The sequence below is a fragment of the Leptonychotes weddellii genome, chromosome 2, assembly GCF_054177405.1.
Source record: "Leptonychotes weddellii isolate Sample4059 chromosome 2, ASM5417740v2, whole genome shotgun sequence".
Taxonomy (NCBI): Eukaryota; Metazoa; Chordata; class Mammalia; order Carnivora; family Phocidae; genus Leptonychotes; species Leptonychotes weddellii.
The window spans coordinates 147,657,254-147,681,209 of NC_138370.1; the positions used below are offsets into that span (position 1 = coordinate 147,657,254).

General features: G+C 41.6%; 1 protein-coding gene and 1 long non-coding RNA gene across 19 annotated transcripts in view; one reads left to right on the forward strand and one right to left on the reverse strand.

Annotated features, from left to right (window-relative positions):
- Window positions 1-23,956, forward strand: part of APBB2 (amyloid beta precursor protein binding family B member 2) — a 380,935-nt gene that overhangs the window by 47,917 nt on the left and 309,062 nt on the right. For 14 of the 18 annotated variants that reach the window (XM_081813013.1, XM_081813029.1, XM_081813028.1 and 11 more), the window contains exon 2: window positions 21,865-22,022. The exons of 3 other annotated variants lie outside the window; for them this stretch is intronic. The gene's annotated coding sequence lies outside the window, so the exon portion shown is untranslated. Of the gene's footprint in view, window positions 1-19,258; window positions 19,281-21,864; window positions 22,023-23,956 lie in introns of those variants that run through there. One more of the 18 variants, XM_081813014.1, reaches the window with a different exon arrangement.
- LOC145720284 (uncharacterized) lies at window positions 9,834-23,255 on the reverse strand. The gene is made up of 3 exons (XR_014143201.1): window positions 22,818-23,255; window positions 10,173-10,316; window positions 9,834-9,964 (listed from the first exon to the last, which is right to left on the reverse strand). It is a non-coding gene; the product is annotated as an uncharacterized LOC145720284 (long non-coding RNA).

The window sequence follows — 23,956 nt, forward strand, 5'->3', positions numbered from 1 at the left end:
CTCAGTCGTTAGGCGTCTGCCTTCGGCCCAGGTCGTGATCCCAGGGTCCTGGGATCGAGTCCCGCATCGGGCTCCCCGCTCGGCAGGAAGCCTGCTTCTCCCTCTCGCACTCCCCCTGCTTGTGTTCCTGCTCTTGCTATCTCTCTCTCTCTGTCAAATAAATAAATAAATAAAAATCTTTAAAATTAAAAAAAAAAAAACCAACCCTTGGAATCTCCTGAGTGATGAATGTCTTTTGTATGTTTATAAGATGACTCCTGGATAGAGGGTGACAGCTCTGTTAAATAGTTTCAGGCTGGGGGTTGGTCACCAGAATGACCAAACCATGGTTAGATGGTTGGAACATTCAGCCCCACCCTGGACTCCAGGGTAGAGGTGGGGGCCTGGAGACTGAGTTCAGTCACCATTGGCCTATGATTTAATCAATCGTGTTCCATAAGAACCCCTAAACTACCGTGTCTAGAGAGCTTCTGGGTTAGCGAACGCATCAAGATGTTGGGCAGGTGACATGTCCGGAGACAGCGTGGAAACACTGCACACCTCCTTCCCCCATACCTGGCCCTATGCAGCTCTTCCATTTGGCTGGTCCTGAATTGTATCCTTTATGATAAACCATGAGACATAAAGTGTTTTCCTGAGTTCTGTGAGCTGTTCTGGCAAACCTAAGGGGTGGAAGTTGCGGGAACCCCCATATGTATAGCCAAGTCGGACAAGCAGGTAACCTGGGGACCTGGTGCTTGTCACTGCATCTCAAGTGAGTACAGTCTCGTAGGACCGAGCCCTGAACCTGTGGAGTCTGATGCTCCCTCCGGGTTGTTCATGTCACATTCAAATTGAATGTAGGACATCCAGCTAGTGTTGGAGGATTGGAGAAGGAGAGGTGGTCCTAACAGCATTCCTGAGAGACGGGTACTAATACGACCCTAGTATACAGTGAGGAAACAGATAAGCGACTTACTCATGAAATAGCTAGTAGTTGCACACCTAGAGTTTTTTGAATTCAGAATCTCAGATTGCCTTCCTTTACACAGGTGTGTTGCAGACTTCTCAAATGATCAAATAAAATATTAAACAATTGATATTTTTGTGAGGGAAGCATTAGAGATTTAATGGTTTAAGGGAAACGGTTTATGACTCGGATGGTGAAACTTTCTGCAGATGGGGCTAAAGGGAAAATATACCCACTTAAAATCCGTTGTAAAATAAGACTTAAGAATGAAAGTGAAGATCCAGAATTATTTGCGGAGGGTAGACAGTATGTTAACCCTGGTATGTACTTAAACACCCGGATGTAATCTAGTCCTCTAAAAAAATAGCCATGTCTTTAGGGATCACTTAAGAATATTCCTGAGTGAAAATAATCAACTTCTAAGTTACAACTTCCTGCTGGTTCTAAAAACATCTAGGATTTATTCTTTGTGCTTATGTTAAATCTAGTGTGATACAGGATTTGGAATCCAGAGGATAAAATAGTTGTTTCAGTTATGTAAAGGTTAACATTTAAGGAGAGGTGATACTGTTCCACTTTTTTAGGCACTCTGTAAGCAGGTTTTTGTTTTTGTTTTTTAAAGGGATTTATCATCAAAGAAGGTATCTATTAAGAACTTAATTGGGTTTGTGCTGTCTGGTACAAACAGAAACTATTGTGTCCTCTTAATTAGATAAAAGGAAATTATGTGTCTTGGGATCTTCTCTAAATCACAGGAGCTTTCTCTTGTGCCCTGTTGTCACTGTCTTAGCAATTTGTACTGATCATAATTTGTGTGTACATTCAAAATGGGTTGTGAATCAGAGATTGAATTTGTGACTTAAACACTTACTTGCATTTTATCCCTAAATAAATATAAAGCCCTTCAGAACTTATCTTTTCTTTACCATGAATTTTCTTCCTCCTGCAAGCCTTGTTGCTGAAACATTAGAGAATGTTTTATATTTGATGTGGGTTTTAGTACACAACTATGAAAGTATGTTACTTGAGGTACTGTAGAAATAGTATTTTTTCTTCAAGAAAATTGTTTCCTTTCTCTTAAAGCTGCAGATCAGCTTTTCATATCTTCAGCTCTTCCTGCCTTCAGTCCCCAGGTATTTAGTCGACAGACCACGTTACTTCCTTTTCTCTTTGGTCATCCCCATTTGCCCAGTTCAGGGTCCCGTTAACTGGATTATTGAAATCCAAACTGGATTCCCCACCTCTAATACATTCTCGGTGCTGTTGCTAATGTTCTACAATACAGATAGAGTGCTATTCCACTTTCAAACATGCTTGATGATTCTCGGACCCCCAGCATATATTCAGGATCTTTCATTACCAAACTCTTTTCCTATAAGATATTTTCCCTGTCAGCACTGCTGTCGATTTAAAATATGCCAGAGACATTCCCATCTTGCTAACATTGACCTAGCTACCTCTATGTCCTATTGCCTTTTGCTTTGTGTGGGCCCAAACCAAATTTTTCAAAGTCCAGTTTAGGTCCCACCTCATCCTTGAAATTCTTCTAGAGCCTTCTCAGGTAGTTCTCAGCTGGTGTTTATCACTCTCATTGGATTGTGTGTCTTCCCTGAGATAAGGATCATGTCTTATTCACCTTGGTATTCCATCAGCCTTGCCCTTATTGACATTCCATAGATAGTTGTTGAATTGAATCAACAATTAAATGGAATTTATTCTTTTAAAACAGAAGGAAGGAGGGAGGAAAAGAGAGGAAGAGAGAGGGAACACACATGGGTGAGTCCCAGCATACTTCCTTTGTGTCAGGTACAGGGCAGAGCATTGTGGGGAGATCAAAAGAAAACTCTGCAAAATCCAGACTATGGGAAACCCTAGAGGACAATTGGCCTGGTGTCTTCAGTGACTACATTGTTAGAAAACAGAGATGAGTAGAGGACCTAGAGATTAAGAAGTACACCACTCCATTGCAACGTGTAGACTTCCTATGGATTCGGATTCGAACAAACTGTAAAGGATACAAGACAGCTGGGGAAATGTGAGCACTGATTGATTGGATAACTGATGTTAAGAAATTATGATTCATTTGGATAGGTGTGATCAAGCTGATGCATTTATGCTTTAAAGTAACCTTATTTTTAAGAGGTCCATACTGAGATACCTGCAGATGAAAGTCTGTGATGTCGGGGATTTACCTCCAAACGACCTGGTGTTGGGGGTGGCGGTGGAGGGGAAGGGAAGTAGGGTGGGTATGGGAGAGCAAACAAGACTGGCTGTGAGTTGGTAATTGTTGGAGCTGGTAGATGGCTGTGTGGGGGTTCATTCTTTCCACTTTTAAATTAAAAAAATTTTTTTTATTGATGTATAGTTGATATTTTAAGTTTTTTCTTTTCTTTTTTTTTAATTGAAGTATATAGTTGATACTTTCTACTTTTTTATGTGTTTGAAAGTTTCTGTGATAAAAGGTATAGAATTAAATAAGGGCTAAGACATGGGTCTTGGTTTTAAATAATTGAAAGAACATGAAACTGGGGTCTGGGAAGCTCAGATTCTAGCCCTGGTCCTCCAATGACCTGAATGACCTGGAGTCACCCATTTAACATTTCTGGATCCCACAGACTCTCCCCGAGTAAATGAGTTCATTGGATGGGATCCTCGTTGTCAGTGGCTACCTGGAGTGCTACAATTTTGAAAGATATTTGGGGCGTGCTCTCTGGGAGAAAGATTCTAGAATCAAGGAGCAATGCCCATGAAGGGCTTGGTTTTTCACTCAAGCTGTTTGTCAGATCCTGGTTCCAAACCGGTCACCTCCTTTTCCCTAAGGAAACTGGCAGAATTCTGTAATACAGGTTGTCAATTTGAGCTGATAGGATTTCAGCCATAGAGCAAGGAGTCGTACAATCAGCTGGGTTGTCTTATTCCTGAGTTATTTCTGTGTGTCTAGTGATTAGGAGCTCAGGCTCTGGAGGCCAGGTTCAAATCCCAGCTGAACTACAAGCTGTGTCACCTGGACCGGATACTTCACCTGCCTTCGTCAGAGGGTCGTGGTGAGGACTGAATCAGCTGATACATACCTGGCACATAGTAATGGCTCAATAAATGGTAGATATCATTTTTACCAGGTCCATTAGTCTTGTTTGTATTTTGGATTTCCAGTTCTTAGAGACTTTTTGAAGCTTAAGCACATTCGTCATTGTCAGTTTCTTCCTTCCTCCCTCCCTTTCTTCAGGTTAGAAGCACATTGGAGAGCTCACCATAGTCCATGGTAGGTGAGAGGGACACCAAGGTAATCTGGGAAGGGAGTTAGTGACCGGAGTTTGCCTCTTAGAGATCACCCTGCCTGCTGTTCACTTGGTTGCTGATGCTGTGGTTGCTGAGGGCTTTGCCTGAGATGGCGTAGCCAGGACATTAGTGGACCCAGATCTGGAATCCCAGCTCCTGACTGCTGGTTATTTCTGCGGCCAGGTTCAGCTTCCTGAAGTCTCCTTTGGCATCCTAATTCCTGACTGGGATGCAGTGTGGAGAGGAAAATCTCTGTCTGCTCTATCTGGTATTAAAAAAAATTATCCCCTCTGTTAAGAAGGAATGTCTGGTAATTCTCTAGCATTTGCAGGGGGGGGAAATGAGAGGAAGTGTGGTGTTCCTCACACTCTGACTAATCACTTAGGCAGCAGGGCTCCCGTCATTTCCTTTCTCTGGCTTGGTGACCTCAGCGCTTGTCCTTCTGGTCCAGGAAGGCAGCACCTTGAGCCTTGTCTCCTGCCCGCCCCGCTCTCCCCCATTCCTTACAACCAGCTTGCCTTGGGCCCTGAATCTTTGTCTTATAGTTGTGTGAATCACTTCCCTGTTCTCATCCTTGATGTTTCTCAGTAAATAGCATTGTTTCTCCTCAGGCCTATTGTTTTTCTCCTTAGTTTCTTGATTGCCTTCATTTTCTTTGGATGCTTCTATTTATTTTCTATTCATTAAGCTGAAAATAGGTTTATTAACTTCTCTTATTTATTCCAGGGATGAGATTCCAGTTTATAGATTATCTGCTCCCTTTGCTTTTTCTGCAGCTTTGAGGCACTTGGTGGCTCATGAAAATTCCCTAATAAGGGGGAAAGTAATATCTTTCTAAGACTTCACAGATTACATAGTGATTTTATAGACAAAATAATGTACTAGACTTAAGAGTTGAAAAGGCTAGATTTTATCCTGGGTTTTATTTTTTTTTTAATTTTTTTAAAGATTTTATTTATTTATTTGAGACAGAGAGAATGAGAGAGACAGAGAGCACATGAGAAGGGGGAGGGTCAGAGGGAGAAGCAGGCTCCCCGCCGAGCAGGGAGCCCGATGCGGGACTCGATCCAGGGACTCCAGGATCATGACCTGAGCCGAAAGCAGTCGCTTAACCAACTGAGCCACCCAGGCGCCCTTATCCTGGGTTTTAATTTCCATTTACAAACCGATTTTCAGACAATTTTTTTTTTTTAAACTTTTTTCCTACTTCAGTTTTCTCATCTGAAAAATGGGAATCTCTAGGGGTTGTCGGAAGATGATGTATTCTTGGCATTGATTAAGTTCAATAAGTTCTAGCTCATGTTACTGTGGATATTGTGATCTTATTTGAGCTTCATAGTAGCTGTTTTGAGGTATATTGGACAATTTCTCCCATTTTTAGTTATTTCCAGTAATTCATCTTTGCCTATGAAGAAAAAAGAGAGATTTAAAGCTAACACCTTTCAGTTGTACATATGTAGCATTAAGACTTGGTGAGTTTGAGATTTGCCCTAAAATCTTCTCCTGGAAGAGGAGGTGACGGGTGAGGGAGGACTCCTTCCTTGCATCTTTAAATTCAACGTATTCCTGGTTCAGTACAACCTGAAAAGACTAGGGGTGGGGTGCGGTGTGTGTGTGTTGGGTTGTGTATGTGAGGCCCCTCCTGCAGTCCTGTTTCATTGTCCTTGATTTAGAACTGTGTCCAGGGTTCCTGAGTGCAGCTGATAGGCCAGGAGGTGGTGTGGTGTAGTGGGCAGACCCACCTGGGGTTGAATCTTGGCTCTGCTACAGAACCTCCCTGCTCCTCAGTTTCCTTCTTTGTACAGTAAGTGCCACAAGGTGATCTTCAGGAATGGGACATGTACGTAAAGGGCCTGCTATGCTGTAGATGCTCAACCACGGTTGGTTCCTTTTCTAGTTTAAAATATATTTCTGATTTATGCAATGGGAACCTCCTGCTAAAGGAATTTCAAGCAGCAGCAGACAGGTTCCAGAAACATTTTTGTGGTCAGTGCTACCCTTGAAACACCCCTGAACTCTCCCCACCCTGCCAAGAAAGGTTGGCCTTGTAGAGTTGGAATTTGCTTTCAGCCAGTGTTTCTCACCTCCAGGTGGGCATTCGAGTGACATTGCTTTGTCAGAATATACATTCTGGGCTCCAAACCAGACCCACTGCCCAGACATGCACGTTTTGGAAAAGCTTTCCAGGTGCTCCTGATGCCACCCTGGCTTAGAGCCACTGCTTTAGACAAACCAGAATGACTTTCTCATGTATCTAAAATACAATTCAATTTAGAGACCTTTAGTTGGGGGTAGCTTTCTGAAGAAATACAGCAGTCCTTTTCTGAGAAGAGAGTGTACTCTTGGCCTTGGTAATCGGGAGTAATGCTTTCATAGTAATGATAATAGCTAACGTAGGTGCTTTACATATATTAAACCATTCAATTCTTGCTGCAGTCCTGTGAGTTAGGTGCTGTCATTATGCCCCTTTAGCATGACCTGTCCAAAGTGACACAGCTAGGCTGGGATGGAGCCAGGTATTGGACCCAGGCAACCTGGCTCTGGAGTCAGTGCCCTTGTCCCTCATGTTCTCCATCTCTCTTAATCCCAGATAGGACTGCCATGGAAAAGGGCTTTGGAACATGTGGGCTGTTGCCCACGGGCTGGGGAAATTTGGTAAGAACCAGTAGCCTCTTCTCCACTGACTTTATGTTGTTTCTTGGCATATCCTGGCGGGGTCCCGATTTCAGGAGGAATCATGCATCACAGCAGTTGTGGGTGCAGGCAGGTAGAGCCCACTGACAACCCCACCTCTCCTATTTACGCCTTCCACTCTCCCACTTATTCAAGCGTTTGGGATTAACTCGCTCCAAGAGTGACAATTTGGGAGTCGCTTATTTGGCTTCTTTTATTATAGTGAAAACGATAGAATAATTGCTCTTTGAAGGTGAAGGCCCCTTTGAGAGAGCCTGAGGAGAATGACTTTCATTTCTTCTGTCCTCAAGAGAGAACAGAACCCAGTTCCCAAGGGCCTGGTGCTGAATAGTTGTTTGAGGAGGGCTTCACGTGGGAGCTCTTTGCCACCAGGAAAAGGGTATAAAATAGCCTGGAGAACACTTGCTTCAGACTCACCTGCCCGGACAGAAAACTGTGGGGCCCTCAGGCCAAGGCAGCCAGTGCAAATTAACAGTAAGAACAGCCACTTGCTGTGTGCCGGGCACTGTGCTAGATCCCTTAGGACACTTTGTCCCTAATTCTCATTGCATCCAGAAGGTGGATGGTACGGTTCCCATTTTATGGAGGAGGAAACGAACTCAGAAAGTTAAATGATGCGTCTCATGGTCACTCAGGTAAGTGACGCAGTCAGGATTTGAACCCATTTCTCTCAGAGTCCCAAGCCTGTGAACTTTCTGCGGTGCTTCACCCCTACATCTGTGAAAGAAATCTGTGCACTCAGCTTCACAGTAGACATTAATTTGTAAATACAACTTTTCTTTCCTGATTTAACATCAGGATTTTCTTTTGACTAGAAGGAATAAAATAAACACTGCTAAATGTTGTCCTGAAATGAAGGAAGTAAAAAGGACTGACTGAATGAATGAATGAATAAGTGAGCGAGCGAGCTGGACTGGTGGTGGATATGTAGAGCTCGGGGGGTCCCCTCTCCCAGGATACTCAGGTGCTCTGATCATCTTCTTTTAAACAAGTCTGTTGGGGTTAAAATGATACCATATCTGGACCTTGAAGTAGCAGCTTGTATTTTTAGCTACGTTTAATGCCTGACTTCTTTACCCTTGATTTCTTTCCCTTCAATTAATTATTCCTCCTATTCGTCCCTTTTTCTTTTTTCCCAGCTCTCCGTTCCAGAAGAAGGTTTTGCTTGCCAGGATTATTTGGTCAAAGGTGGATAACACATGTAATTTTAAAAGTTCAGATTCCTTTGGAAAAAATCTGAAAAGAATAAAGACATATCCATCAATTTATGAACTTTGAAAATTAGGATGAGCTTTCCAGCAAATGTTGTTATTATAATACTTACTGTTCCATTTTCAAGTCAGACATTATGGATGCCCTGAGGAAACAGACACAGGGGGAAAATAAGATGTGATCATATTAATTATGATTTCACTTCTGTGGTTAAATAGATTTCCAGCTAGAGCCAGAGTTGCTTCTTAATTAAACAAATATTTCATGAGGGCCTGAAATCTGCCAAACCCTGTACTAGCTTTTGATTTCACCTGTTTGTTGGGTGGGAATGCCATTTCTGCTCTGAGTTGGTTTTAAACATTCTTTGCAGCAGCCCTCGGCGTAATTTATTAGGTCAGAGTTTAGGAATGTTATTCCATGAAAGCCGCTTTTCCACGTGCTTGAAGGGTAACACCACGTCTGTCTATCGGCTGTGTACTGTGTCTTTCGCATTTTCTCTTACTCTACTCCTTTCTCCTCCTTCCTTTCCTTGCCTTCCTTTCTTGATTAGGTAGAAATACCAAAGTTAACTTAAGTTGTATAGATCCGTGTTTTCCATCCAGTGGCCTTCAGACCATCAACATTATCATCACTTGTGCTTGTTAAAAATGTATAATCTTGCGGGGTGCCTGGGTGGCTTAATTGGTTAAGCGGCCGACTCTTGATTTTGGCTCAGGCTCAGGCTGTGATTTCAGTGTTGTGAGATTGAGCCTCGTGTAGGGCTTCGTGCACAGTGTGGAGTCTGCTTAAGACTCTCTCTCTGCCTCTCCCTTTGCCCCTCCCCCCTCCAAATAAATAAATAAATCTTAAAAAAAGTGTATATTCTTGGCAACAACATGGGTGGACCTAGAAGGTATTATGCTAAGTGTATTAAGTCAGAGAAAGACAAATACCATATGATTTCATTTGTATGTGTAACCTAAAAATCAAAACAAATGAATAAACAAACAAAAAGCAGAAACAGACCCATAAATACAAGGAACAAACTGAAGGTTCCCAGAGGGGACGGGGTTGGGAGAATGGGCAAAATGGTGAAGGGACATGGGAGATGGAAGCTTCCAGTTATGGAATGAATAAGTCAAAGGGATAAAAGACACAGCATAGGGAATATAGTCAATGCTATTGTGATTGTGTTGTGTGGTGACGGACGGTAGCTACACACTTGTGAGCAGAGCATCAAGTACAGAGTTGTCGAATCACTGTGTTGTACACATGAAACTAAGGTAACATTGTGTGTCAACTATAATTCAATTAGAAAATGCATATTCCTGTGCCCCAGCCCGGATCTGAATGTGAGAACTGCTGAATTAGAGTTACATGTAGTCACAGCATTGTTTTTAAAACTCGCAGTAGAATGTTCTATTTCTCTCTTTGAATAAACAGGCAATCTCATTTTCTCCCTGAGTTAATGTGCTCTGATTAAAAAATAAAGATGAAAACAATAAAAGAAAAAAAAAACCACTTCCAAAAAGAATTCTGGAATTAGGTTTCAGAACTTAAGAAACTTTCTTTAGATTTTTACTGAAACTCAAGTTGTTCCTTCACATACCGTGTGTGGATATCCTCAAATTACTATTATTAGCAAACTATCCAATTCTTTGACTTTTTAAAAACAACAAAAGTTTAATGGTGACCAAAGTCATTAATTTGAAGAGGAGTCACAGAGTAGAACCAGGTTCTGGGTTGTGCCCATCAGAGCCTTTCAGCGTTCTGGGCCTCAGTGTTCTCTGTCTAATAACAGATGACATGGATATCCAGTGACTTCCCTTCTGGTTCTGATGGAGTCGGACCCTGTGGGAAGAGAAATAGAAGATGTTGACAGATAGGCCAGTATGTTGGAGAGAAAGTTTTATCTTGGTAAGAGGGACTTTTAAAAATGAAATACATGAAGACTGAAGGAACCAGAGTCCATCAGTCCATAAAGAATAAAAATATTGAAGTTAAAAAGAAATGATTGGGAATTTCTTGTACTCATTCAGAACAACAATGCAGTACTCACCCGAATTCCCGGTTATTGAAACTCAATCAGGAAATGGACTTCCTTAAGGCGAGGACCGTCCTTTGTTTGACACATTTCATTTGCTGTTGCCAGGTACATTTGTGCCATTTTATAGATTCGAGTAGAAGTGGGTGATGGTAGGACCTGGGGAGAGCATATGTCTTACATCCTAGAAACTGCCACTATTGGAGGAAAGAAACAAAGCATCCTGCCTTAAAAGATTCATCCGTATGAAGCTAATTCCAACAGTTGGAGAATTGGGGAGAAATTCGAGTTTAGTCAATGATGTCTTGGTTATGCTGTTGTATTCCATTTTTCTGTATTCATTTATGGAGAGAATGATGAATATCAAAGGTGGCAAAGAACATAAAGACCAGTGTTCCTTAAATCTCAATAATTTATGGACCTCTTTATTTAGAGGAAATAATTTCTCACAAATCCACTGTACTGACATAAATATTTTTATTATTAAGTAGTTGAAATATGCTCAAACATAAAAGTAGGTATAAACTCCTTATGCTTCAGCTCTTTTATTAACTATAAAACAATGACAAATTTATAGAGTAAATTCAAGCAAAACTACAAAACCAATAAAATGCAAATTAACATTAGTTTATCGTGACAGATAATTTTGTTTGACTAAAATAAAACCTCCCCTTGGAAATGTGATTATGGTTCTGATGCCAAAGTTCTAGTTCTTTTGGGATCTGTATGAAACTCAGTTCTCTGTCTTCTTCCCTGTATTCGAAGCTTCCTTCATATAAAGCACCGTCTTTTGGCAGGAATGCATGATTTGGGTTTTAATTTATTTTCATTTATTTTTCTTACTTGTCCTTTGATGATTAAAATTATACTACTAGATGCCATGCCAATCAGAAAGATAAATGCAAGCTCACTTTTGATCACTCAAGAATTTGGAACTTGGTACCTAGTTGCACATGGGACAGTGGAGGGAAGAGAGGGATCGTTGGTACATGCCATATTGGGTTTCAGATTTGGATGAGAGTGAATGGTGTCACTGAGCAAAATATAAAACAAAGGACAAAAAGTAGGCTTTGAGGGAAGATCATTAGTAGGGGACTTAGATTTCTAGCAGTATAGTGGATTGGATACTCTAAAACACTTCCCCATTGTTATCTGGATAAAATATTTTTTAATATACTTCTGGGATCCCGGAAGCTAAGACATTTCCAAAATCTCCTACCTCAATTAGACCAACCATCAAAGGGAAAATTAAACCAAAGGTGTATAAACAACCACAAAAGATAGGTTGCCACTGGGGCAAATGCTGATATCACAACTGTGGTTGGAGACTAAGCCTTTGGTCAGTGGCAAGGTGGGAGCAGCCTGCATTCCACCAGGCCCTCGAAAAGAACCTAAGGTGGCCCGGGTAGGTAGTGCCCATTGGCTTTTGGCAGAAGCAAATACAGTTCCTTTCTGGAGGAAGGCATCCCTTCTTTGAACCTTAGGATTCTCCTAAGATCAACCAAATATGAGTTCAGAATAAAAGATATCCAGTTCTTCTAGAAAACAAACCACCAAGAGTGAGAGTCACCAGAAACAAACAATACATTTAGAACCCTGAGAACTTTAGATATTAAAATTATGATACAGAATATAAAATAACAATGTTTGAAATGTTTTAAGAAATAAAAGTTAATCACAAATAAGTGCAAAGAGCATGAGATAAAAATTGACCAGGGATATTATGTAGCCATAAAAAGAAGGAAAGGTTACCATTTGTGACAACTTGGATGGGCCATGAGGGCTTTACGTTAAGTGAAATAAATCAGAGAAAGACACATACTATATGATCTCACTTATATGTGGAACTAAAAAAACCCAAACTCATAGAAACAGAACAGATTGGTGGTTGCCATAGGAGAGGAGTGGGGGAAATGGGGAAGGTGGTCAAGGTACAGACTTCTAGTTACAAATAAGTTCTGGGGATATAATATAGCATGGTGACTGGAGTTAACAATACTGTTTTTTATATTTGAAAGTTGCTAAGAGAATAGATCTTAAAAGTTCTCATCAGGGGGCACCTGGGTGGCTCAGTTGGTTACGTGTCTGCCTTCTGCCTTAGGTTTAGGTCATGATCCCAGAGTCCTGCTCAGTGGGGAGTCTGCTTCTCCCTCTGTCTCTCCCCCCTGCCCCCATGCTCACCTTCTCTCTCTCTCTCAAATAAATAAAATATTTTTTTAAAAAATTCTTATCAGAAGAAAAAAAGTGGTAACTATGGGAGGCGATTGATGTTAATTAAACTTATTGTAGTAAACATTTTGCAATATACAAATATCAAATCATTATGTTGTATCTTAAACACCTTAAACTGATACAGTGTTATATGTCAATTATATCTCAATAAAATGGGGTGGGGTGGGGTGAAAGATTGTGTACAAGAGCAGTATAAACCTAGGTGTTTTTGTTGTTGCTGAAAAGAAAATTGACCAGGCAGATTTGGAAAAATACAAACAAACAAAAACAACACCTAAGGAAAAAATTGTAACCGTTGAAATAATAATTCAATAATTAGAAACAGCTGAAAGAGTAATGAGCTAGAAAAAAAAGCTTGAAGGAATTAACCAGAATGTAACATAGAAATGAGAAGAAAAACATGAAAGCGTAGTTGAAGGGTAGAAGGGCTATAAGGAGATCCGTTCAGAGCCCCAGAAAGATAATAGAACAAATGGAGGGAAGTTATATTTGAAGATCTAGTGTATCATATCCAGAGAGAGTTTATGAAGGACATAAATGACCAGTGTTCCTTAAATTCAGATAATTTATGGACAGATAAGGGAAGCCCAACATAAACTAATAAGGATAAATAAAACAAAATCCATGTCTACAAATAGGAAAACTTCAATACACCAAAATAAAAAAGATGATCTTAAGAACACCCAGAAAGAAAAGGCTGATTGTTCATCAAGGGAATAATGAGCTGAGTTCTCAACAGCAGTGATTGAGGCTGGAAAAAATATCTTCAAAATACTAAAAGAAAATACTGCTGATTATATATCAGCAAAACCGTCATTCAAGAAAAAGGCAAAATATGCTTTCAAAAATCTAAATCTTGCCACAGCAGACCTTTATTAAGAAACTGCTTAAAGAAAATACTTCAGGAAGAAGAAAGTGGTTCTGGGAGGAAGGGCTGAGATGCAAAAAGGAGTGATGAAGAAATTGATAAACATGTAGATGAAAATGAAATAAAATTAAAAGTTTTTAAAAATTTAAAAATTAAAAATTAAAAATTGTCCTTGGTCTACTAGCCACACTTCAGGGCATGTGTGGCCAGTGGCTATTACTGTATTGAATAACAATTCCATCACTGAAGAAAAGTTCTGGTAAACAGCACTGTTGTAGAACAATGAAGGGAAATACATTAAGATAATCTTTGCAGTTTGTTATAAGATGCCATTGTTTGTAAGAGCCACCTTTATATATGTGTAAAACGTTTTAGGAAAAACATTGCCAATATTTTTAAGTGATCTCTAACACCTAACACACCAGGTGGGACTTCAATTTACAACCCCAAGATCAAGAGTTGTATGCTCCACGGACTGAGCCAGCCAGGTACCCACCCCTATTGCCAGAATTTTTTAAGATGCCCTTTTTAAAAGACATATCTCAATATTACCTGTGTGAAAATGTGAAGAAATGTGCCTCTTAGGATGGTTGCCATTTGGGGTTAGAGTATTAATGGCATTGGCATCCAGGAGTGGTGATCCAAGTAGGTTGCCCATAGAGCGGTCAAGGGGGAGGTCTGGCCTGGAGACAGAGCGTGGTGTGTTCTTTGCATAGCGTATGTCTCAATGAATGTTTGATGAGTGAATGGGGGATGTACTGCATGGGTATATGGGAGTCATCAGAATACCCGGTAGCTGGGCCTGGCAATGTGGCTGAAGTCACCAGAAGATTTGTGTGAAGTATGAGGAGAGTCAGGATGAAGCCTTTATGAACACCATTGGTATTCTCCTGGTCATGCAGAAGGGAGTCTCGGGAGGAACCTGAGAAAGAGCCTTGAGAGAGGTGGGGAAGAACCAGGAAGACTTTGGGCCACCTGAGACTAAAGGGTGAGGAGGTGAGACGTTGCAGAGACCCTGACGAGATAAGGCCAATGTATTCCTGAAGTTAAGTGTCAGCCTGCTCTGTGTGATAGGGGCAAGCATTGACAATCACCAAGCATCAATAATTATTTCTGCCAGGGCATCCAAGAAGACTTCAAGAAGGAGGTCATATTTGGGCTGGGCTTCAGAGGACGAACCTTTGGCACGTCTGAGTGGTAGGGCAGGGCAGTCTGGGCAGATGGAGTAACACGAACGAAAGCCTGAAGTTGTGAGGAGGCAGTAATTCCTAAAGAGCTGGACTTCACTGTGTCCAACTTCTTTCTAGGTAAAGTCTTGTGTTGATGCAGGAACATATGTTCCCTAAGATCAGAAGCACACCTTTTACTCATCTCTGGTCCAGTTGGAAGGTAATTAAAGTAACTCTGCAGACCTGACCAGATACCTCCCAATGCTCTAAATAGACCATACGTTATACATGATTTTCAGAACATTATCTTAGATACAGAATTTATTACTGAATTTTGGGTTTTAAGCTCTGTGTGGAAAACTGTAATGCCTACGTTCCATTACAGATGAGGTAGTCATAGGGCATCCTGAGACCACAGAGTGGAAAAGAGACTTGGCTTGCTGACGTTCACCAGATGCTGAGAAACTATGGGGCCGACTTGGGTGAAAAATCCCAGGTCTTTGATTGAAAAGCCGGGTAACATTAGTCAAGTTACTTGACTTCTTTATGCCTCAAATTTCCCCATTTAAAAATAGGCGTATAATAATAGTTCCTACTTGAGGATGAATGTGAGGATTCATGGAAAGCACTTAGCAAAACAGTTACCCATTATTATGATGAAAGTATTCCAGGGGCGTCTGGTGGTGCAGTAGGTTAAGCATCTGACTCTTGGTCTGACTCTCGGTTTCGGTGCAGGTCGTGATCTCAGGGTTGTGGGATCGAGCCCCATTTTGGGCTCCACGCTCAGCGTGGAGTCTGCTTGACATTCTCTTCTCCCTCTGTCCCTCCCCACCACGTGCACATTCTCTTTCTCTCTCTCTCTAAAATAAACAAAATCTTAAAAAAAAAAAAAGTATTCCAGTACCTTTTTCTATAAGGCAGTAGAGTAAAACCAGTGGTTCCCAATTATGACTGTGCATCAAGCATCATGTAGGGATAGTTTTAAAAAACCTAAGATTGCCCAGATACTCCCCCAGACCTGGTATGTATGTCAGGGTACTTGGGCTTTTGGGCTTTGTATTTTTTTGTACGAACTCCAGGTTTAGGAAGGCTTCCTCTGGAGTTGTGTATCATTTTGGTCATTTTTATTTGGATATTTACTTTCTTCCTTGCTAACCCATATTTTGAACGTTGGCTCTTCCCATTTGTTGAGTATGTGAGCTTTCAGGTTATTAATCCTGGTCAGTGTGTGGATCTTTACTGCCTCCCTTCTTTTCTCTTTTTCCCTCTTTCCTCGTCCCCTTCCCCACTGTCCCGTTCTGAATTTTTAGACAGTTGAGTTGACAGTGTCCCGGACAGCCTAGTTCTCAGGCCCTTTTTATTTATTTTTGTAATGAAACAGATTTAAAAAAGAAACTTTGCTAAGGCAGACATTTGGCATGTTAAAATTGAACTTCAGTTTAGTTTCTAAAATAAATAATTCCACTTTTTTTATTCTTTAAAAAATGACTGCTCCAGGAAATGCTTCTAAAATAACCTATATTCCCCTTGTTAAAACTGGGATTGTTATTGGATGGATTCCAGTGAGTGTTCTTTTTCCTGGGGAGGGGGGGTGAGAGGACAGGGACAGTGTGGGGAGAGTGGTCACACAGAGGCCAACACACACAGATTGTAGTCCCTCACACCTAACAGTGCAGTTCATATGATGGCAGTAAATTATATGGTATATTGTAAAATGTGGTCTGGAGATTAAAAGAAGAAGGAAGATGTTTACTGTATCTAGATCAATTAGAATATTCCTTTTAACTTTTGTGTGGAGGTCTTTTGGTTAAAAGAATCCCTGTGTTGCAGCAGAAGTAGCCTTGCTGCTTCCTCGATTTAGTTCATATATTTTACATTTCATGTGAATGAGGAAGGACTGAAATGTCAGCTTTGTCAGGGTGGAAATTTTGGTCAGTGCTTAAATCTTCTTTTTTTAAAGATTTTTATTTATTTGGGGGTGCCTGGGTGGCTTAGTCGGTTAAGTGTCTGCCTTCGTCTCAGGTCATGATCCCAGGGTCCTGGGATGGAGCTCCGCATCAGGCTCCCTGCTCAGTGGGGAGCCTGCTTCTCCCTCTCCCTCTGCCTGCCGCTCTGCCTACTTGTGCTCTCTCTGTCAAATGAATAAAAACCTTTAAAAAAAAAAAGATTTTTTTATTTGACAGAGAGATAGCAAGACAGAGAACACAAGCAGGGGGAGCAGCAAAGGGAGAGGGAGAAACAAGCTCCCCACCGAGCAGAGAGCCCGATGTGGGGCTGGATCCCAGGACCCCGGGATCATGACCTGAGCCGAAGGCAGACACTTAACCGACTGAGCCACCCAGGTGCCCCTAAATAAATGAAATCTTAAAAAAAAAAAGAACTCGTAAAGGTAACAATACCTCATGTTTGTCTGGTATTTGGATTAGAGGCCACCTACATGTTCCCATAGTTCCCTGTGCCTCACACACATCACAGTGCATTCCTTAACCTAAGTCCTTGCAGGAAGGACTGGGTCTCTTGTCCGTGGTTGGGTCCTCAGTGCCTTATCTGGCAGCATTGCAGTTTCTTAGTAAATATTTGTTGAATGAACACATAGTGTTAAAATTTCTATAATGCTTTCATATTTGGTCTTATCAGTTGGAAATCCCAGGAAGTTGGCTGAAAGTATCACCCCAGTTTCACAAATGATGGAACGAAGGTTAAAGAGAATAAATTAGTTATCCCAAAAAGCCTCAGGCCTAAGTAGCAGAGCTAGGACTATAAGCTCTAAATCTGCTCATTTCTTCATCCCCTGTTCTTTCCAGAACAGCCTTTAAAACATTAATAAGCATAAATTCCCCCTTTGCTCCCCAAGTTAAAACCCTCTCTACTTGAAAGCATGACAGGGGAAGTTACCTTCTGAAACCTTTTCTGAATTACCTACTGTCTTCCCCATCAGCTACAATCTTTTTGGGCCAGTTTGGATTATTCATAATAGATTCTTCTAAGTTGCCTGTGATGGGTGCCTATGATACATTCTTTTTGAAAAAAAAATATAACAATTTTAATGCTGTATTCTTTTCTCCCAAACATTTTAAGGTGTAAATTTATTAATACTATGAATCTTAAGTTTTTAAAGTCAAATTTCCAGGGGCGCCTGGATGGCTCAGTCGGTTAAGCATCTGACTCTTGGTTTTGGCTCGGGTCGTGACCTCAGGGTCCTGGGATTGAGCCCCGTGTCGGCTCTGAGCTCAGTGCGGATTCTGCTTGTCCCTCTCCCTCTGTTACTCTCTCTCTCTCTCTCAAGTCAATCAGTCTTTAAAATAAAATTTCCAAAGTGGTGAGAGGAATGTTCTCCAATGTATTTTTGCCTGGTCCTCCTGATCATTTTGAGATAGAAATTTCTTTCTTTTTTTTTTTTTAAGATTTTATTTATTTTTTGACAGAGCCGAGAGAGAGAACACAAGCAGGGGGAGTGGAAAAGGGAGAAGCAGGCTTCCTGCCAAGCAGGGAGCCTGATTCGGGGTTTGATCCTAGGACCCTGGGATCATGACCTGAGCCGAAGGTAGATGCTTAATGACTGAGCCACCCAGGCACCCCGAGATAGAAATTTCTGAAGTGTTGAATTGGCTTGGCTGATATTTCTGGACTCAGGCTCAAGAGGGAGAAACCTTCCCTCTGATATTAGGATAGAAAAAATAAAACACCGACCAAACATTTAAGAGTCTCAAATGGTGGCAAACATCTGGGTGCACATTTTGCCAAAGGCATTCACTGAAGCTAAAGACCAACCAACACACAGCCAAGGTTCTAAGAAAGGACTTCAAAATCTATGAATCTGATCTAATTCTAATTTATGTTTCGTCTCTGTTGGGAAAGATCATTTGGTGGCTCCAGCAAGATTTTATCCGATTTGATTAGTGGGTGAGAGTTGGTCCTCCCAGACCACTAAATTTGAACTTAACCATCATTACCTTACAAATAACTTTAAAAGAGGGGTGCCTGGGTAGCTCAGTTGTTAAGCGTCTACCTTCGGCTCAGGTCATGATCCCAGTGTCCTGGGATCGAGCCCCGCATCAGGCTCCCTGCTCGGCTGGAAGCCTGCTTCTCCCTCTCCCACTCCCCCTGCTTGTGTTCCCGCTCTCGCTCTCTCTCTATCAAATAAATAAAAACCTTAAAAAAAAAAAGAATAATTATCTTAACAAATTAAACACACACACACACAAATAACTTTAAAGAGTTACTTGAACAATACCCCAAAGCTTTGATTTCATTGTGACATGGCAACACAAATTGAATTCTCTTTGCCCACTGTGGACGTTGACCTTTAGTATTAGAACAGAGGCATCGAGGGGAATAAATAAACTGCCGGTATTGTTTCCTCCAGGATCCAGCCATGGAAATATATGGTAGGGACTTGAGGAGCAGTTTTGCATGGAAAAACAAAAACAAAATAAAAAACCCCTGCATTTTCTTTTTTTTCGCTGGGTGCCTGGCTTCTCAAATGAGGCGGGACAAGCTATTGTGTTTGTTCTGGCTCTTACAAAGCGAGATCACATCATCCCTCGATGCGGCTTGTTTTATTCGCAGCTTCACAACCCATGGCTTTGTTGTCCTGCTGCACAGTAGGGCAGGCTCACGAGCAGTGCGCTGGATCCATACAGGCTTTTCAGGGAGCGTTTCTGAGTTTGTCATTTTGCCATCTGTCCTCTTCTCTCCCCTGGCTTTTCAGACTATCCACATTGTGTTCGACTCTTCGGTTTCTGACTGGGGTGGTGGGGATACTGCCATAGGTGGATGCTAAGAAAGAAGTGGAGGTGAGCAATATTTCAAATAACTGAGCAGAAAAGAGAAAAATCTTGCTCCCTCTCTGAGGTTTGTATCAGACATAAGATAGGAAGTATTAGGATTATGTTATGTTATTTCTCAGCGACTGTTGTTTAATTTTTGAAACCACTAATGTCGCCTCCTTAAGCTTTGGGTCATCTGGTCAGGAAGAGGCTGGGACCTGATGCCATAAATCACTTGTTTCCAACTGGTGGGATGAGCGTGCGTCCTTCTTGTCTCTTACAGGTGGCTCAGTGCAAGTGTCGTATTATCTCGTTGAAAACCTTTTGTCCTGCTTTGAGCCGTGGGCATGTAGTAGGACCAGCAAGCTTTCAGTGTGATCGGCAGTTTCTGGTCAGGACACCTGCTGCCTGAGCACAGTGCGACCATTGTTTCTCAGATTGAACGTGCTCTGGGCACAGCCACCACATCTTTTTTAGCCTGCAGTTGAGTCTTTGGTGTTTTTTTTTTTTTTATTGTTTTTTTTTTTTCTGTGTGCATTTCATTTTTGGTGGAACAAATGTCTGTCTTGTTCTTCTGGTTTTGCTGGTATGAATTTAACGTGTACGTGTTTCCTGCAAACTTGTATTTCGAAGAGCGCGTGCCAAGGTATCGTGGTGGAAAGAGTGCTGGGTCAGAGTGGAGGCAGGCGATCTGGACCTTTATCCCCGATCCTCTCATCCCTGCTGTGTGGCCTCAGGAAAGATATTGAAACTCTCTGGGCATCCGGGGTCTTCATTTGTAACCTGAGGGAGTTTTGGGGTTCCTGGAATGATGGATTGCCAAGTCCTCCAGTGTTAAGGTTCCACCACTGTGTTTTGTCTTTTCTGGGATGCCAAGATGTCAAAACGGAGTGTCGGTGAAGTGTTCACTAGGGCTGGGCTCCTGTGAGACCGTAAGTAACACCAGGAGGCGCTCTTTTTAATTAAGCAAAAAATAATACGGCATGGTCAGTGATAGAGAGTTTTGGATGCATTAATTAAAGGAGGGAAATAACTATGGTTTTCTTGTCTCCTTGTGGCAAGTTGGCAGTAAACAAACACAAATTTCTTATTTTTAGGAAAGTAGTGTTATTCAGCCCTGGAAATGTTATTGGACGCTTGGGTTTTGAACTTATAAATTAAGAATTATTGAGCTCAGATAAATGAAGACTTTTTAATTTATTAGCTCTTACTGTTCAGATGATAAGAAACCCACAGATCAGGCTAATATAGGATAGACATCCGCTTACTGATTTGTATCCCCATCAGTTTAATAAAAATCTTATTTAAAAATATTGTGATTCTACAAGTAATACATATGAGTTGTGGAAAATTTGGAAAACACCAAGAAGGAAAGACAAATAGCTTCTAATTCCATGACTCAGAAATAGTTCTTTTTTCATACTTTTGTGTCTTTAATTATATACACTTAGTTTGTAGAACAAAATTGAGATCATACCATACATATATAACTTTCTTGGGTTCCTTTTGAGATGATTTTTGGGCCTGAGCTTTCAGATGAAGGTGGAGATTAATGTAATATTATGCTTGGCACACATGTGACAGGGTCTGTTTTGCCTTACAGAAATAGAATTGTAGCCCTAGTATCTGAAAATAACATTTGTCCTGTTCCCTCTTGAACAGGCTTTCAATATTCAGCATATATAGATGTTGTCATAATGAATACTATAATGAACAAATGAGGACTTCTTAATTTATTAGTTCTTAATTGTTCACTAATTGCTTTTCTAAGGTTTCCTCACTTTAGTTTTCTGTACCAGAATTGCTAGCTGTAATATCAGTGAGCATAAGTTATTTTAACACTATTTTTCTGGATGCCTTGATTTCTCAGGCTGAAGCATGGTAGCTGGTGTGGGCCAGGCCACAGGTTTGGCATGAAGGAGGGTGGTTAAGAGATTCCTTTTGCCTAAATATACGGTGCATTTGATAATATTTATAATTCACTAGTTGAATATTGGTTTCATATATCATTTTTCTCTAGTAGGAAATGAAAGATGATTAGTTTCCCCTTTGGATTATTTAGCCTATAAAATTTTCTGTTACACCATTTGCTTTGCATTGAAAACGCATTCTAAATCCTGAACCACATTGGAATTCTTTATTACCTTCCCCTTATGTGTCTTTTGGTGGTGCCCTTTGAAGTCCTGAAATGTTTTTATATTTGATTGAGATTAAATCTGGGTTTCATTTTACTTTTTTAAAACATATTGAGCAAGTTAATTTTCTGTTCGAGTTCCTAAGGGGAATGATTCTAGCCCTCTGTGTCCCAAGAATTCAGACTGAGCCTTGCCAGAACATTCCTGTGGTTTTCCACAGGGCAGATCACTGTGTTCATGAAATTTTAGTTGTAGCTTGTGTTTTCTGTGGTTAATTAAAACATCTGGCTTTTGCATTTTCCACAAACAGAGTATAATCATTTGGCCGAACCTTTTCAACAATGATTAAACGCCCCAGTCCTTCTTTAGGATAGCCCAAACTTAGCTTTCGGACACCTTATACGCTATTGTCTCTGTTCATTAAAGATTTTAAACAGTTGGAAAACATTTGGGGTTATCCTGCCAAACATAGACTCTTGAGAGAGAGTTTGTGAGTACGAATCCCTCCAATGGGCTCTGGCTTTTCCCCTGCAGGTCGGAGCTGCTGTGGGTGAGCTGCTGTGGTCTGTGGCCAAGCATGCTGCTGTGGCCGGATCTGCCCAGCCGTGGAACAGAAACATTTGCTGGATGGAAAATCCATAAAAGAAAGCTCCTGTGAAAGCCGGAGACCGACGCTAATTAAGTAAAATCAGGTTAGTATCAGAGAGGCGGGATGAAGTGGATTGGGTCAGCTAGGGAAAAGCGGTTTTGTTTATTCCATAAAGTGTTTCTGAAACAGCCCCAAATAGTCCTTCCCAGTTATTCGAGAGATTCCTAGCATTGCAGAGATGGCCGGTAGATCCTGACGTATCTCTGTGTGCAGTGAATCGCTGTCTCCTCTCTTTGTCTCCTCTGCCCCATCTTCTTGCTCATCTTCCTCTCCTCTTGCAGAGAAGAGAAAGTTTTCAGCACAACGTATGTAAGAGGCCCCAACCAGAGGCCCCCCATAACAACCGCAGCGACCTTGGCTTGACTTTGGAGAGAAACCCTCTTCTTGAGAGAGCATGGGCTTGCACTGGTGCCTTCAGACTTGCCCTCATTTGTGTTTTCACACTGGGAAGGGGGGAGTCATGGAGACCTGCCGTTTCTGTTGGGGCGCTTCCGGCCCTGCTTTGCTTGGCGAGATTTTACTTACTCTTATCTCCCCTTAGACAAAAACTAGCAACATGTTCATTTTTGGCAGTGTGTGCATTTGGCATGAAGATACTCCTATAGCACAGAAGAAAAGAAGTGTCCTGAAAATAATAGGAATGTAGATAAATGCAAAATAGCCTAACGGTAGACCAGGAGAACGAAACAGAACAGCCTCACATGGAGCAGTACGGTGGGGAGAATTCCTTTTGAGAACGTGTATTATACATACAGGTAGGGGCATGAAAAACAAGTCCTATTGGATATTCAGGGGGCAACTCAGCATTATGTATCAAGAACAGTTCATAAATACTCACCAGACAGGAGCAGGTCAGCAGTCTCGAGAACCTGTAAAGTAGTGAATGTCTGTTGACTTCACCCACCCAGCATCCCTTTCCTCCTTTCAATGAATCACCCAGATTTTCCCTGGGCAGTTAGTCACCCTTCCTTTGTTTTCAGCCTGTATAGTCGGAGGAGGTGACCTCACTGCCTCTGTTATGGGCATGTGACATAAGCTTGGCTAGTCAGGGTCCCAAGGATCGATTTATGGAGGACCCAGTATTTTCACTGACCCCGTTGCGAAGAGGTTTTTCCTTTTTTTTTTTTAAAGATTTTATTTATTTGCGAGAGAGAGAATGAGAGACAGAGAGCATGAGAGGGAGGAGGGTCAGAGGGAGAAGCAGACTCCCTGCTGAGCAGGAAGCCTGATGTGGGACTCGATCCCGGGACTCCAGGATCATGACCTGAGCCGAAGGCAGTCACTTAACCAACTGAGCCACCCAGGCGCCCGAGGTTTTTCCTTTTTCGTGGGTTTGTTAAGCTGGAGCTGCTAGTTTCCCGCTTTGCCACCACTTAAGGAAAGCCTTTCTGAGAATAAAGTTAACACAGAGGAGATCAGAGCAGGGAGATACAGGAAGTGAGATGAGGCGGGAGGGGGGCGCGCGCACACACACACACAGACACACAGACACACAGACTCACACACACCTTATGACCCCAGAGGCAGTACCATCTAAAGCCAGCAACTCTGGTTTCACTTTCATGGCAGGTTAGGGAGTTAGTTTGAAATAGATATCCGTCACTTAGATCCAAACAGGTCCTGATTGGGAATGCCTTCTAGGTGTGAGGTCTTAGCGGGAGATGACTGGCACTCCCTGTCTTTAGAGGCTCACAATGGAGGGGATGGGCTGGATCGGGATTCTGACACACAATGTGAAAAATGTATCACTAGAGGTAAAAGCTAAGCTCTGTGGGAGTAGAGGTGCAATTATGAATTCTGCTGGGTGTTGGAGAGACTGGCAGAGAGCTATGATTTAACAAAGGGAGAAGTAGAATTTAGTCTTCAGGAATATTAAAAAAAAATACACCTAATTCAATTACTTGCTTTTTGAGTCTGAAAGAAAGAGAGGCTTTCCAGAGCTTATAGGTAAAGTAAACAGCAGATAAGGAAGATAAT